Source organism: Protobothrops mucrosquamatus, unplaced genomic scaffold (assembly GCF_001527695.2).
Source record: "Protobothrops mucrosquamatus isolate PMUCROS unplaced genomic scaffold, P.Mucros_1.0 scaffold1, whole genome shotgun sequence".
NCBI classification, from domain to species: domain Eukaryota; kingdom Metazoa; phylum Chordata; class Lepidosauria; order Squamata; family Viperidae; genus Protobothrops; species Protobothrops mucrosquamatus.
This window is the reverse complement of record NW_015386388.1, coordinates 399608-416504: the sequence shown is the minus strand read 5'-3', so window position 1 is coordinate 416504 and position 16897 is coordinate 399608.

The following is a 16897-nucleotide window of genomic DNA, read 5'->3' as shown; positions in this document are numbered from 1 at the left end:
TATTCCGGATCTCCCCTCCTTCCGCCGCACCCTTAAGACCTGGTTGTTCTAGCGGGCAGGACTGGCCTAGGGGTATTTTAAATTGGTTTTAGCCAAATTTTAGTAGAAGCGGCCGATTATATATTTATTTTTAATGATTTTTTAAAACTTCTATTGTATTGTATTAAATTGTTTTTAACTGGCTGTAAGCCGCCCTGAGTCCTACGGGAGAAGGGCGGGGTATAAATTTAATAAAAATGAAAAAAAAATGAAATGAAGTACCAATCTGGCATAAGGATGGTGATGCCTCTGCAGACATTCAGTCTCCAGTCTCCTATTTGCCCAAGACAAAATGGCCATGGTGATCATTTTCCAGAGGACAGAGAGGAATGAGCATATCTACAAGGAGTCTAACATGATCAATAGGATTTGGACAATTCCAACTCCTGATTATGTCAGAAACCATATTTAAGTTAAGTGTGTCAGAGCACATCCATGCCAAAAGTTATGTTGGAATGAAAGAGAAAACACCATTTAAAACTGAAACAAATAAGGCTAAAACTACCTTTGCTATGGGCTAGAGATGAGATGAAGGCAATGTGGTGGCAGAAAAAATGAGTTCCTGGGGCCTACTGTATTTAAAATATGTGAGGTTAAGCCTCATGACACTTTCAGTGAGTGCTGCACAAATTTTATTTGGAAAACATATTGCTCTAAAGAATGAAATGAATGAAAGAGGGTGCTTTGTGATTAAGTCATTGTTTCTCAGCCTCAGCCATTTTATGATGTATGGACTTCAACTCCCAGAATTCCCAATCAGCATGCTGGGAGTTGAAATCCACACACATCTCAAAATGGCTGAGATTGAGAAACACTGGCCTAAATAAAAGAAAATATACTATATGTAGCTCAGAGTTGAACTGTGTAGTCTCTGGTGCTCTCTGAACTTGGTTGTTTGTTTGCAAACATTTAATTATCTGATCAGATTAGTCCTAGTAAGTGAAGGGTTTGTACCCTATTTATATACAGTAATTTGCCCTGTCAATATTGGTAGGATATGGTTTTCTCCTTGGTAGTTTCTTTATTAGGATACTGCTTTTCACTTGATTGTTTGTCTAGTATTAATTCCTGCTTAAATAAGTGTAGGCTCCTGAAGAAGATATGTTCTGGGGTGGTTTTTTTAATTGCCTCCTTTGGATGGCATGTAAATATGGTTTATTTCTATTGATGGCTAATTTGTCTGGCTGCCAAACTTCCTTTGCATTTTTTTAAAAAATTTAGATTGGTCTAAGATACTCAGAGTTTTCCAGTTGAGACTGTGGTTGAGTCTGTCCATTTGTTCTGAGATTAAAGAGTTTTCATCAAGTCTTTGGACTGCTAAGTGGCATTCATGGAGGTCTTTAATTTTCTTTTTTTAAAAAGAATACATGGCTCTACATAAGGAATTAGTATATTCATACTTTTTAGATATTTGGGTCTACAGCTCCCAGTAAGCCTTAGCAAGCAAAAATAATGATGATTAGCATGAAAATTGAATCCAAAACACTTGGGAAGTGCCAGATTGGCTACTCTCATTCATACTGACCTAGCAGTGGATCTATAGGATTTAAAAGAAGACTTCCCAGGCTCCAGTTGTCTCCACAGGAGGCCCTCTACTACATCAGTGCTGAGCTGATCCTCAGAAGAGAGCACACTCACTCCTTATTTGATTTTTACATCTTCCTCCTATAAAAATAAGCCCTTTCAGATGTAATAGAGATTTGTCTTTAAAATTTGTCTTTTTAATATACTACAATGGTACATTTCATAAATGTGGGAAATGCTGATGTGAATTTATTTTAAAATTCTCCTGCTTATGCTAGAAGTATCCCAGACTTAGAAAGATTGTTCTTGCATCTAATCATGACATGATCTGCATCTCTGGATTGCCTTTGTTTTTGGACAGGCACCAAGAAGGAAGTGCTTTTACACTTTATTTAATGGTAACTATAATGAGGTCACATAATGTAGCCTTTTTCTCCAGAGACATTTGGGTATAGGCTCCCTTGTATAATGTATAATTCTGTTATCCCATCCCTGTACATTCCTGAAGGCACACCCTTTGGTTTTAGTTACACCAAAGAGTTCAAAGTTGAGCACCACAAGCCATTATTATTTCTTGGGACAAGTTGTTGTCTGTCCTGAAAGAATTCTACCTGGTCCCCTTGGGGCTAATAGTCACAGAAGATTTCTCATGTTTAAACCTGACCCGCCACCTTCTACACTTTGAGCAGGAGGAAACATGAGAAGTAAGGCTGGCAGAACTGGGATTGCAGTGTGTGTGCATGTGCGAAAGAGAGAGAGAATGTCACTTGCATGTCTCTTTCACACATACTTTCCCCATCAGCAATTCCTTGATCCCTTCTTGGAGCAAGCCAAGCGCACACCTGTGCACCTGTGCTGTTGGAGGCCTCCAGGCCTCGAAATGACATGGTACCAAAGGGGAGGAAGGTGGGGAGAAGTTAAGTTTCTTCTTGTTTAAAATCTGCAACATACTGGTTTCAGGTGACCCTCCCCTGATTTGGTTTCATTCCCTTACTCAGAATGAGGCATGTCAGGGGTTGAGGCTGAATGGAAGCCAAGAGTGCTGAAAATGGTTCACTATCGCTGGGCTAGTCTGGGCAGAAGGGCAGTAAATTGCTAGTAAATGGCATTCCCTCCTCATGGAATTTCCTGCAAATGCCTGAGTCACTCACATCTGTAGAACTTTACTCTAGTGAGTCATTGCAGCCAGCGAGAGCAGAAACCTCCCTGATGATGCCATCCAGATGTGCTGGCCTTTGTTCTCATTTCCCAACCATTGTGGCCTGACATTTGAACCAGGTCATTGCAGAAGGTGACTTCTACATAGGCAGGAGCACAACCAGGAAGAAAGAAAGTGGAAGGACATTTTCAGCTGCTTTCTTCTCTCTCTCTTTCTCTCTCTCTCTCTCTTTTTTTTTTTAACCAGGAGTGTCGGTGGGGAAATGAGGGAGGAGAAATGAAGAAGGGGCTGCAACTGCTCATTTGAAGCCATTTTGTATATGCCCTATTGGGTCTCCACCCCACCCCAGTTGCAGCTATCTCTTTTCTTTTCTTTCTGGGCATGGGTCAATAAATTGCTTGCTGAACAATTGAAAAGGTAGTCTGAGGGCCATCTGAAATTAGTCTGAGGGGCACATAGCATATTTATTCATTTGTTTATTTGTTGAAACATTTATTTATTCATCATATTTATGTAGCTGCCCATCTCATAATCCAGTGACTCTAATAGGCAATGTACAACAAAACGTTGGAGCTACAGACTGCTCAATATTTACCTGCACTCACCCCAAACAATATGTAACTTTCCAGATGTCCTACATCTCTTTTTGCATCTATTCCCAAGATGTAAATATTCCTTAACTGCAAGACTTTTCCTTATCTCTACTCTTGACATACATAAATAATCATACCAATCTATCTTTGGAGAGCTGCGGTAAACCGATAACCCAGATAATATGAAAGGTTTTGAAACTTGAAATGAGCGCTTTAATATTTTAAACCCCTGAAATATGAGCAACCTTGCAGGTTCTAATCACTGTGCAGGCGAACTCCAGGTTGTATCACCAAAGCTGAAGATTGCATCAGCTAGCATAATTCCAGTTTGTTGGGCTTTAGGCTTGTTACATAGATAACATAGTTGAAAATGTCTAGTTTATAGGGGAATCCACAGAGTATGGTAAAAAGTTATGGCTGTGACGTTTTTGACACCTCTGCTGGTTGGTGATCCAATACATCTGTAGAAACAATCTGGGATAGAGTTTATCAAGAAATTTGAGATCCAAAGCTTCCTTCTATGTTTGTGGTATATTTATATACTTGCTTTTGGAAAGAGCCATAATAAGATTTCTGAACTGTACTATTTGATCATCAAATCATATTTATATGTATAACTACTGAATAATTTGAAGCTTTAAAATGTTTTTTCACTTGTAATAATCTTTGTAATTTAAAATTAGATAAACTGCTAATTAGCTGAAGGGAGACCCTGGCTGACTTTGGATGATCTCAGAAAAGCTAAGCAGGATGACAACTAGTTAAGATGAAGATGGGAGACTATAAAAAAAGTCCCATGGCTGTGAACTAAAACCTGAGAAGTAAAAAAAAAAAAAATCATCCTGAAAAACGGTAATAGCAAACCACATTGGTAAAGTTCCAGGAAAAGAACGTGAGGTTTTCTAAGTGACCACCAAAAGTTGAGGCTGTTTGAACAGATTCATGCTTGGAGAGAAGAGGGGTAAATAGCTAATGAAAATACTAATTCATTTTTATTAGCTCATATTATCATAATTCAGGAAGTGAGAACAATGAGAACCATGACAGATCCATAATATTAATCGGAACAGAAACACACTATCTACATTAATGCATAACTACCAAACAAGAATGTTGGGCCACTAAAGTTTACAGTTCAACTTATTTATTTTAATTTTCACAGGGCAAATATAAATGTTCATCTCTGATATAATTTACATCCATATATGCCAGGGTACTTCACATTTATGACATATAGTTATTATAGCATGACACAATCATTACTGTTACATTGGCACAATTGTTGGATGAATCTGCTCTAAATTATAAGGGAGAATCATGCCATAGAAATAAATACATTAGCAATAGCAATAGCACTTAGACTTATATACCGCTTCACAGTGCTTTACAGGCCTCTCTAAGCAATTTACAGAGTCAGCGTATTGCCCCCAACAATCTGGGTCATTTTACCAACCTCAGAAGGATGGAAGGCTGAGTCAACCTGAGCATTTCAGGGCTGAACTCCTGGCAATTGGCAGAATTAGCCTGCAGTACAGTATTCTAACCATAATAAAGATTCCATTTAAAAAACATAGCATTGTTCTACTGGACTCAAGGAATACATATTCATCCAGCTGCCTGGATGTCCCTGTAGAGTACTCCTAGTGTATATGAACTCCAAAAATCTATACAACTACTAAATGGCAGCACTGAATTAATGGTCACCTGGACTTTTGCAATCCAGGTATAGTCTAACCTTCCTGTGCTAAATAAATATTTATTTTCCTACTAAATCAGCGATCATTTGGCTGTTGCTCACTGTATGGAGAAATGCAGTTATGTCGTATATATCTTTCCTCCTCATGAAAGATACAGGCTATCAGTTTATTTAAACAATGCACAGATCATAACAAAACATGATATTATTTTAAAATCCAGAATAATATAACTTTCTTAATCATAACACTCAATGTACCTATATGAATTAATTATGATTTGCTTCCTTAGCCTAATAACAGTGAGCTTTGTTCACTGCTCAAGTCACATTAGGAATGCCACCAGAGAAAAAATGCAGGCTAGATGAATCCATGACAGCCTCCAGTTCAGGAAGGCAGCTTCTGATAATCCCACTGCTTCAGCCATGGTCCATACTGTATTATGGTCTAGTATGCTAAACAGAACTTGTCCTGCTTAACCAATTGGCATTGACTTGGTTAAAAAAAAGCCCAATGTTCTGTTTACTGCAATGAAAGTTAAGGTGTAGTGACTGGTGAATATGCCTATCAGAAGAAGAAAAAAGTGTCTTTCAGTCTCTCCCCCTGAAGTAGGTTGGATGTGAAGAAGGAGGCAAGTTTGGACAGAGGGTCCGAGCATGGATTTAACCACCTGTCAGATTGCTGTGCAATCTGAGCAATTGACCTGTCAGACCCATACTGAAACAAATGCCCCGTTAGGCAAGTTGCTCTGTGAGATGCACAGCAAAGCAATCTGCCTGCAGGACATTTATTTCTATAATCCAATAGGAAGGTCATCTTAGAAAGGTTCTTGTCTACTGCCTTCTCCAGTCATCTTGGGTGCTGCCGCTGTTCCTCTCCAGGTTTCATGTCAGTCAGAACAAAAGACAAAATGGTCATGAAGGCAAATCAGTGGCAACCAGAGAGAAAAGGGCTTTCCATTCCGGCAGCAGCCAAAAATTGCCAATAGCAGCTGAGCAGAAGATTCAAGGTCACTAACAAATTGTCACAAACCTTGCATAAAGCAACAGATGTGTTGGAGGAAGATGAAAAATGTTACCTCTATGTCAGATCAGAAAACGTTAACTGACATTGGTGGGCTGGGAATAAGAAGGCTGCAGCCAACAGATATGCCCTTAAAGAACAGATAACAAGTCATCCTCAAGCAATGTTAGAGAGATATGTGGATGTGCCTTTGAAGACAAATCAGAGGGTTCAGCAGGAACAGAATTCAACTGTTTGAGTCCTTATTTGATAGAGCTGTGACTAGATAGATAGGTAGATCATGTCACTTCCATTCTGCTGCGGGGGGGGGGGAGGCTTATGAGCTCCATTCAGATACTGGCTTTGATTTTGACCCAGGGTCCCTTTGGCAGTCCTAAAGCCGTTTGCATAATTCGCATAAAATCTCTACTTGTTAGAGTCCAGCCCTCCCCCCCCCTAACTAAACAGGGCTATTTTCCTGTCTAAAAATCCCACATCCATAAATAAAAAGAAAAGGAAGCTGATGAAAGTTTGGTCCTATTTCCTTTGATTACGTCAAATTCATTTGTCCTACAACTATTAAAGGGGAAAAAATGACCTCTGGCTGCAAAACCATTGCCTACTCTAAACTACCAGGGTTAGTTTAGATTATTTGAGGGATTCCTGCACCTGAACAGATCTGCCCAATTTTGCACATTTTTTTGTCTGATTTTGATATTGGTTTCCAGTATAGAATGGTCTGACTTTGTAGAATTTCCAAACAAGACTTTGGTTTATTTGATCTATCCTCATTTTAAGGTGATTTTAAAAATACAGTTAGTTTTTTTTTTACTTTTTACTTTTATTGCATCATTGCAGCAACCCCATCTTTCTTTGTTAATTAGATTTGGTTTGAAGTTTCAACTGTGTTTTGTTATTAAATCAGTTATAGAAATTGCTTTGTGATTACAGGAATTCATTACAATGGAATGGAGATGATACATTTGTTTTAGATCATCCTGGGAAAAATGCAATTTTGATTAGGGCTGAGAAAGATATTAACTACGCTTAATAAAAATATCTTGTCTGTGCAGAGTGATCAAGAAAGTAGATTAAGGTAATACAGCATATTCCAGTAAAAAAAAAAATCCAGTCCGGTGCAATGCAGAAAGATTATAATGTGATACCTCCATAAACATGATGCAAGGAATCCTAAAGTTCAACTATATTATCTTCAAATTGAAGAAAACCAGGGAAAGAGCTGTGAAAATATCTTGTCTGATACACTAAAGAAGTGCTTACAGAATAATAATTAAGGAGGAGGAGGAGGAGGAGGAGGAGAGGCAACCATTAGGCAATTTTGTATTACTCATTTTTTTTCAGCCTTAGGTTCACAGGGTTGCATCCTGGCCCCAATTGTTCTGCTGAAGTGCCAATCCTAGCCCACTCTAAAAGGACAAGTGCAGGTTTTAGCCCGGTCTGAGCAAAGTTGCCAATCCTTGTAACAAAAAAAACAAAAAATGGGCTCCTATGCAGCACAGAATCAGGACACTGGATTTTCATGTCAGGAAACAAACCTACAGTATTCTTGTCTGGGCTAATAGGCAGTTGAATTTAGTAGCTAAAGGGATTTTGTATCACAGAACAAATGGTGGGTTCTGAATATATATGATGGGGCACTGGAAGAGCCAGATGGGACTAATCGGTGGCTTAATCATAAAGTCTGTTGGGTATGTGGAGTGGACAGGAGTACAAGTAGTCCTTAACTTACAATCATTTGTTTAGTGACCATTCGAAGTTAAAATGGTACTAAAAAAATGACAGTTTTTCATACTTATGATTGTTGCACTATCCCTATAGTCACATGATCAAAATTTGGATAGTTGACAAATGGAAAGTATTTATGATGGTTTCAGTGTCCCAGGGTCATCTTTTGTGATCATCTTTTGCAATCTTTTGATAGGCAAAGTCAATGGGGAAGCCAAATTCATTTAACAACTATGTTACTAACTTAACAACTACAATGATTCACTTAACAACTGTGGCAAGAAAGGTCATAAAATAGAGTAAAACTCACTTAACAACTGTCTTGCTTAGCATCAGAAATGTTGGGCTCCATTGTGGTCATAAGTCAAGGACTACCTGTAATAGCAGAAGCCTTTCAAGCTTATTGGGTTTTCTAGAACCCTGAGATTTGGTCTATTTCTCACTCTCTTCTTTCCTTTGCTTGTAATTTCCCTCAGTAGCAAACTGTCCTACACAAAAATTAGCCCAGTCTTATTCAGAGACTTCTTCCCTGGTCACCATCCCTCAAATTTCAAGTTAGATTTGATGGCCTTAATTATCTATATCACTTTCAACAACTTAAGTTAAGATAGGATGTAGGAAAAAGGACTGGAAGATCTCAAGATCCTGTGATCGTACTTTCTCCTTTTTTTCTGGGGTATGTCCCAAAGGAGTGATTCTTTGGCAACAAACTTAGACTGTATAAACCCCAGGAATATTCTACCTCAAGAGGTATTCTGGGAAATTCCTAGATATTTACCCCTGTAGATTCAGGAATCGCAGTACTGGCCAAGTCTTTAGCAGAGTAGTATGGAATGTGGCTGCTTTGTTAAGTAACATTTTGGAAAATAGCCTTAACATCTGCAGTAGCACAGCAAAGATAGCTAGAGATTTGCAAAATTAGGAAGTTCTTGAAATCCAAGAATCCTCCACACATGCCTTTATGAATAAGGTCGCACCTGGCTCCTAGGGGGGGAAACATGTATATATTTGTCAAATATGGATGTGATTTAATATCAGTTATTACTCCAAGAGAACTAGAAGTTCTATATCTGAAATGTGTGAGTCAATTGGAGCTATGTAATGCTTCCCAATTCTTGCTAGAAAGAAGGATCATCTGTACTACCCTACAATCTGCTTTGCCACAAGAATGCCACAGAGAGAACCAAGTAACTCTCAAATGAAGCTATAACATGTATGAGCCCCTTTAAGGGCAGAGTCTTTTTTTCCTTAATGCAAAGTAAGCATTCTTCTGTAATCTGGTTCAATGTGATTATACTTCAGGAATGCATACCTCTAACAATTTGGGCATTTTGTAAATTGAGTATGTCCATAAGCTATCAAATGGGTTGAGGTGTATTCACATGTAAGGCAATAATCCCTTCAAAGTGAGTGAACTTAATTGATCAAGACTGACAACTATGCCTGGATTTCTGTATCACTATCAACCAAGACATGAAGCTTTTTATTCTAAGAGTGTGATGTGCAAACACAGTCATTGTGGTTTATAGCTTAGCATATTACATAAACCTAGTTAATTTGACAGCGAAGAATTTTATAGAAAGATAAAGCAGAATAATTTGGAGCAGGTCCTTCCAGTCAAGTCATGCTGATTGTTAACTAAATATCAGGAGAAGAGTGGTAACATCTTTCCCAACTAACAAATGACTTTGGAAAAACTGCAGAGAAGAGCAACTAAGATGATTAAAAGCCTGGAGACTAAAACATGTGAAGGATGGTTACAGGAATTGGGTATGGCTAGTTTAGAGAAAAGAAGGACTAAGGGTGACATGATAGCAGTATTCCAGTATTTGAGGGGCTGCCAAAGAAGAGGGCGTCAAATTATTCTCCAAAGCACAAGAGGGCAGGACAAGAAACAATGGTTGGAAATTGATCAAAGAGAGAAGCAACCTGGAATTAAGGAGAAAGTTCCTAACAGTGAGGACAATTAACTAGTGGAACAGCTTGCCTTCAGAAGTTGTGGATGCTTCATCACTGGAGGTCTTTAAGAAGAGACTGGACAGCCACTTGTCCTGCTTGAGCAAAGAGTTGGACTAGAGGACCTCCAAGGTCCCTTTCAGCTCTATTCTAATTGATTGATGTTATCAAATGACAAACCCACAGATTACAATTTCTAATGAATGGAATACTTGTAATGTTCTGAGCTAGCCAAACTTTTTGATGGATGTATGTTCAGCAGTCTCTTCCAGTGTTGCCACAATTTATTGTTCTATGGTAATTTTGAAATTATCATCAAGTAACTTTGAAAATTAAGATGGTCTTAGCTCAGTGGTTCTCAACCTCTGGGTCGGGACCCCATTTGGGGTCGATCGACCATTTCACGGGGGTCGCCAAGCAAGGCTGTCCGCCATTTTTTTTGTCCGCCATTTTTTTTGTCTGCCATTTTTTCCCCTTTTCCGGCGGGTGCCTTACCTCCCTTGGGCTGGGCCAGCTGGTGGGCGGCCTGCTCTGTCTCTGCCGCTTGCCAGCTACGCCTTGGCCGGCGCAGGGGGCGGAACCACGCATGCGCGGCGCTCCCGGGCAGGGAAAGTCCTCGACTTACGACCGGTTGGGTAGTCCTTGACTTACGACCGGTTTAGTCCTCGACGTACGACCGGTTTAGTCCTCGACTTACGACCGGTTGGGGTCGCGGCATTAAAAAGGTTGAGAACCACTGTCTTAGCTGAATCCCAATACCAAATTTATGTCTATTAAATATTTTCTACAAAGTTTGACCTGTTTATCTAACATAGAATCTAGAGGGGCATTGCTGGCAATGTAATGGATTGTAATTCAGAGGAAACAATTATTCTTTAGATAACATGAAAAAGTAGATGAAACAAGAAAAGAAAATGCAGGAAAAGTAGTTTACTGAGTTATTCAAGACACAAGGATTAGAATTGTGACAGCTGCATATCTGCTTGGAGGAAAGCCTATTGCCTCTTCACAGAAAATGAAAATAATTATGATAGAATGCCACATAACTGTGCAAAAATTGAGGATGAGAGAAAAAATCATTTATGGAGAAAAAATGTGTACAATGCATATAGAATAGAATAGAATAGAATAGAATAGAATAGAATAGAATAGAATAGAATAGAATAGAATAACAACAGAGTTGGAAGGAACCTTGGAGGTCTTCTAGTCCAACCCAGGCAGGAAACTCTATACCATTTCAGACAAATGGTTGCCCAATCTCTTCTTAAAAACTTCCAGTGTTGGAGCATTCACAACTTCTGGAGTCAGATTGTTCCACTCATTAATTGTTCTAACTGTCAGGAAATTTCTCCTTAGTTCTAGGTTGTTTCTCTCCTTGATTAGTTTCCATCTATTGCTTCTTGACCTGCCCTCAGGTGCTTTGGAGAATAGCTTGACTCCCTCTTTTTTGTGGCAACTCCTGAGATATTGGAACACTGCTATCATGTCACCCCATAGCCTAGGGGTGTCAAACTGCCGGCCTGCGGGCCAGATGTGCCATGGCGAAACCGCCTCCACCGCATTGCCAGCAATGGGGAAAAAGTCACGATACGTCATGACACGTCACATGATAAGAGTTTGACACCCCTGCCCTAGTCCTTCTTTTTATCAAACTAGACATACCCAATTACAGCAACCATTCTTTATATGTTTTAGCCTCCAGTCCCCTAATCATCTTTGTTGCTCTTCTCTGTACTCTTTCTAGAGTCTCAACATTTTTTTTTACATTGTGATGACCAAAACTGGATGCAGTATTCCAAATGTGGCCTTACCAAGTTGTTATAAAATGGTATTAACACTTCATTTCACATAATCTTGATTCTATCCCTCTGTTAATGCAACCTAGAACTGTGTTGGCTTTTTTGACAGCTGCAGCACACTGCTGGCTCATATTTAATTTATGATTGTCCACTAGGACTCCAAGATTCATAATATATCGCCAAAGAGAACAAGAAATTATTTCAATTAAAAATAGCAGAGAAAATGCAGAGCAGGCTTTACAGAAATAAGTTTCAGAATTGGATAGAAAAAGCTGAACAAGAAACATACAGTAGAGTAAGTAGAATTAAAAATGAAAAATGATGAGCTTATTTGGGTGAAACTAGAATTTGTGAATGCAGGAAAGAGTATTTTAAAAATTTGTATGGGAGTGATATTTTTACTTTGAAGAGTGGGACTAAAATAAATGCTGAAGTGTCTAAGGCACAATATGATGGGAAAATCAAATGTCAGGAGAAAATTCAAAAATGATACCACTGCAGGAATAAATTACATAATTGGAGAAATGCTAAAACATGAATCTTATTTGCTTTATGGAATGGTTGTGTATCTTGTTCAACAGATGTATAAAGATTGGGTCCATGCCTTATTCCTAGAGGAGTACTGTTATTATTTCTCTATACAATAGGAAAGACAACAAAACAATTGCAAAACTACAAGGAATTAGGTTTGTTAAGCCCATCTGGAAGTATTTTTGAGAATATTCTGGTAAAAATACACAAGAAGTAATCATGAACAAGCATTGAGAAGTTTGTGTAGTTGAGTGTTCTTCAGTAGGTCATGAGAAATGTGAAATATGAAAAATATCTGAAATATGAGAAACAAAGTTCTTTCATTGTTGTAAGTAAAGTTCTTATGATAAATGAATGAGCATGAAGACTGCTCACTGAAGGCAATAAGAGCAATACATGATGGAAATAAAGCATTATACGAATGGATCAGTGAACGAAGAGAGGGAGCAAGGACAGTGCAAATATGTTTGATGTTCTATTACTATATGTGGAATCCTTGGTACTCTTTGAGCTTGGTTGTTTTCTTGCAGATGTTTCATTACCCAACTTGGTGACATCACCAATATTAATATATAAATTATAAAGAAATAAATAATAAACAATTAAAATTACAAGTACACCAAGATAGTTATGTTTGATAGAGAAAATTGAATTAATTATTGCACATTATAAATAAATAGTGAAAAATTTTAATGAGATGAATTTACCTTGGTAGAAGTTTTACTAAAAATGGGGAAACAGATGAACAAGTATTAAGCTATGTAAATGTTTTAGAAGATAGTGTGTGGTGCACTGCTATGAATGCATGTTTAATGAATACATGAAAACATAAGGGCATACTTCCACCCATTTTGTTATATGGAAGCAAGACCTAAATATATCAAGAAAGTCATAAAAGATAGAATGCAATGAGAATGGGATACCTTAAGAAATATGCAAAAAAAGGAAAGAGAGCATAAAGAATGAATGGAGGTTGCTTGACTACAAGAGTATGAGAAAGGACATTGAGGAAGTTTGATTATATAGAGCGAAACCTATGGCACACGTGCCAAATTGGGTATGCAGAGCCCTTTCTGTCGGCACGCACACCAGAGGGATGCTCCCTTCCCCCTTGCCATGTGCGCCTGACTAATGGGAACTGGAGAGGGCAGGGAAACTGAATCCAGCAGCACTCTCGTGGGAACAGCTGCAAGAACTGGGCGGGGAGAGGGGAATCTATAAAAGCAAGTTTTGGCGGGAGTGCAGTGAGAGAGCGAGTGAGTGAGCAGATGACCTTTGGAAGCGATAGTGGGTGTGAGTTTGGAGAAGACAAGTAGGATGCTGAGCTGGGTGGCACCTCTCCCCACAAGCTTCCTCAGGTGGAAGAGCCGGGCAGCCACGGCTCACACTCCTCTCTGGCCTCCATCTGCCCGAGGCCTGAGCTTGGCGTGCCCAGCTGGCCGGCGACAGGCTGGAGAGTGTGGGGTGGTGGCAGCTGCCCCAGGATGAGGGGTAGGCAGGGTGGGTGCTCCCGATGTCTCTGGGGAAAGAAGCAGCATGGAGGCTCCGCACCCAGTTCAGCCCAGCCCTGGCATGGAAAGCGAGGCAGCAGCCCCGTGTTCATCCCCATGTGTGAGTGCACCCCCGCCCTGCCAGGCAAGCAGATGGAGGCCAGAGGGGAGCGAGAGCCGCAGCTGCCTGCCTGCGCTCTTCTGCCGCAGATGCCACGGCTCTGCTTGCCTGGCAGGGCAGGGGTACACTCACGCATGGGGATGCACGTGGGGCTGCTGCCTCGCCAAGCTCGGGCCTCAGGCAGATGGAGGCCGGAGGGGAATGAGAGGAAGCATGTGGGGAGAGGCGCCACCCAGCTTGGTAAGCTGCAGTCCACCCGCAGAAAGAGGAGGAGGATGGAGGAGGAGGGCTGGCCAGGGATGGGTGCAGCACTGCCCATGGGGGGAATCTGACCAGCCCCAGCCTGGAGGGGGGAGAGGCCAAGGGAACCTGAAGGGAGGCATCTCAGTGCACCCGGTTGGCCGGTGATGGGTTGGAGAGTTCCAGATGCCGGCAGCTGCCCTGGGACGAACAGTAGGTGGGATGGGTGCTCCTGATGTCCATGGGGGAAGAAGCGGTGAGGAGGCTCCGTGCCCAGCCCAGCCCAGCCCTGGCACAGCACAGAAAGCAGGGCAGCAGCCCCTCATGCATCCCTGTGCACTAGCATGCCCCCGCCCTGCCAGTCAAGCAGAGCCACGGCATCTGCAGCAGAAGAGCGCAGGCGCACAGCGGAAAGCATGAGGAGCCCTGATCCCAGCACAGCCCCTCCCCACTCTCCTCCTCCCCCCCTCGGAAGAACTGTGGAGCTTAGGATCTTCCCCTCATGCCCCCCACCCTCAGGGAAGAAAACCATCGCAAGACACTCTTCTGTTTTAACTTTTTTTCCTTGTTGCTTTTTGGAGTTTTCATCCTGCTTTTGTCAGACGGCAGCATCTGGGAGGGGGTGTAGCTGCCCCCCTTCCCCCCCAAGCCATCAGCTGAGCAAGACACCCTCCTGCCCATTGCACCACTTGCCAGAGACCTCCTGGATCTCCCCCAACCCTGCCTGGCCCCCACAGGCATCCCTCCTCAGGAGCAACATCGAGCTGGCCATGCCCACCCTTGCTGGCCACACCCACTCAGACTGCCATGACCACCGTAGTCACGCCCACCCAGCAGGCCACGCCCACCCAGCGGGCCATGCCCACTCAGCACCCAGTGATACATAAGTGGGTTTTGGGTTGCAGTTTGGGCACTCGGTCTCTAAAAGGTTCGCCACCATTGATATAGAGAGAATGAATGAATGAAGATAGATTTGCAAAGTATATGAATGAAAAGTAACCGGGCTGAAAAATAGCTATGATAGGATGGAATTGATGAGATCCACAGAAAGGAAATATGACAAACTTAAATAATAAAGGCAAGCAGTGTATGGAATGATTTGCAAGGATAAAAAGGTAGGGAGTAGTAGAATAGACAGTACTGGTACGAATAGCTGTATTTTTGTTATCTTAGTATTTCTTACTTCTTTGCTTTGCCCAATGGTGCTGAATTTGAAGGTCACAGCATGTTGAGTATGCATGTTTATATAGGGCAGAAGGCCAAAACAATACAATGAGAAATGAAATGTTTTATTCATATATTGGAATGCGACTGGACTGTTTAAAGCCTGATTAGTGTTTTCTTTGATAGATCCTGAGAAATATATTGTCAGAGAAATTCACTTCCTATAAAAGTTCATCACTGCATTTTTCATCAGGCATCCTTTTTTTTTTACCAGAAAGCAAAGGGCAGCAGGAGGATAACAGTTACAGTAGGTCTCTAGGCCAGTGATGGCAAACCTTTTAGAAACCGAGTGCCCAAACTAACCCAAAACCCACTTATGCATCGTCGGGTGCCAGGTGGGTGTGGCCCATTGACTGGGCATGGCCCATTGGATGGGCGTAGCTGCAGTGGTAACCGCAGACTGGGTGGGACTAAAAAAATTCAATCAATCAATTCCAACTTTGCAAGATTTTTTTCCCGCGAGAAATTGAAATTGACTGATTGATTGAACCTTTTTTTTTTTTTGCACACGGCGCTGGAGGCCTAAAGCGAAAAGGTTTTATAAAACCCAGCTGAAGGCCTAGGACTGGGGTGACGGCGCGCGTGCCCACAGAGAGGGCTCTGAATGCCCCCTCTGGCACCCGTGCCATAGGTTCGCCACCACTGCTCTAGGCCTTTAAACTGAATTGCTACGATGTTGCAGTATAAAATTGTCTGCCAGATTTCAAAAAAGGCAATACCCCTCATGGAATTAAATTTGGATGGAGAACCATCAGTAGCTGACCTTATATCAGCATTTCCATGGAATTTTGCAATGTTGGGGGGAGCAAATGATATTCCTTCAGGCACACAGATACTGTAGTCCTTGATTTGCAATCAAACTTGGGATCAGAATTTTTGCTGATAAGCAAGACAATTGTTAAGTCATTTATTCTCATTTATGGAGAATGGATTAATCAGGGAGATGGTTGGACTAGGTTAAATGGGAAGCAATGGAATTGTTTTGTCATCATGTAACTAAATAACACATGAATATGTGAACATACTCCATTCAAAAGCACTGTGTTTCGGGGAAGTGATACATTTTTAATGCAATTATTTCAACCACTAGCTCCCCTTTAAAAAAAATTATTTATTAATGAAATGTATATAGCTGTTTATCTCACCAAAGATGACTCAAAAGTATTCTTGATTAATAAGAATCTAGATTTAAACATACATAGACATACTGATATCTTGTCATATACAACAATAACATAATTCACAAAACATTCTTGCAAAATATAAAATACCTGTCCAATTTTCCCAACATTCATAAAAGCAGGGAAAAAGGGGACTCAAAAGAGCTACCTAGAAATGGAATTCAGTGACTGCCAAAGAAGCACTGAAAAGTTAGTTTTGGTAGCCGTTACCTAATCATTTAAGGAATTGTTGGTCCATCTACTGAAAAACTCAACACTGCTTCATATGGCCTGGTTAGATTTTTTACAGTGCTCATACTTTGCAATATCCAGCCTAAAATAATCCACTGCCCATCACTAACCAACAGCCTTACATCTCTTAATTGTGCTATGACAAAAGGGCTGAAGGTCTCTCATGTTCCCTGCTCCAATCACAGCTGGGATTAAAATGTCATGGGAAATGGCACCTTGGCAACAGCAACATTTTGTTCGCCCATGCTGAAAATCCTCTCAGTGCATGTTTCATTCCTGCCACAGACCTTCAGAAACCTTGAAGCAATGGTTTGCTGCTGGTAGTGGGAGTTGGCTTTAGGCCCAACTTAAAAAAACTCACAGAAGA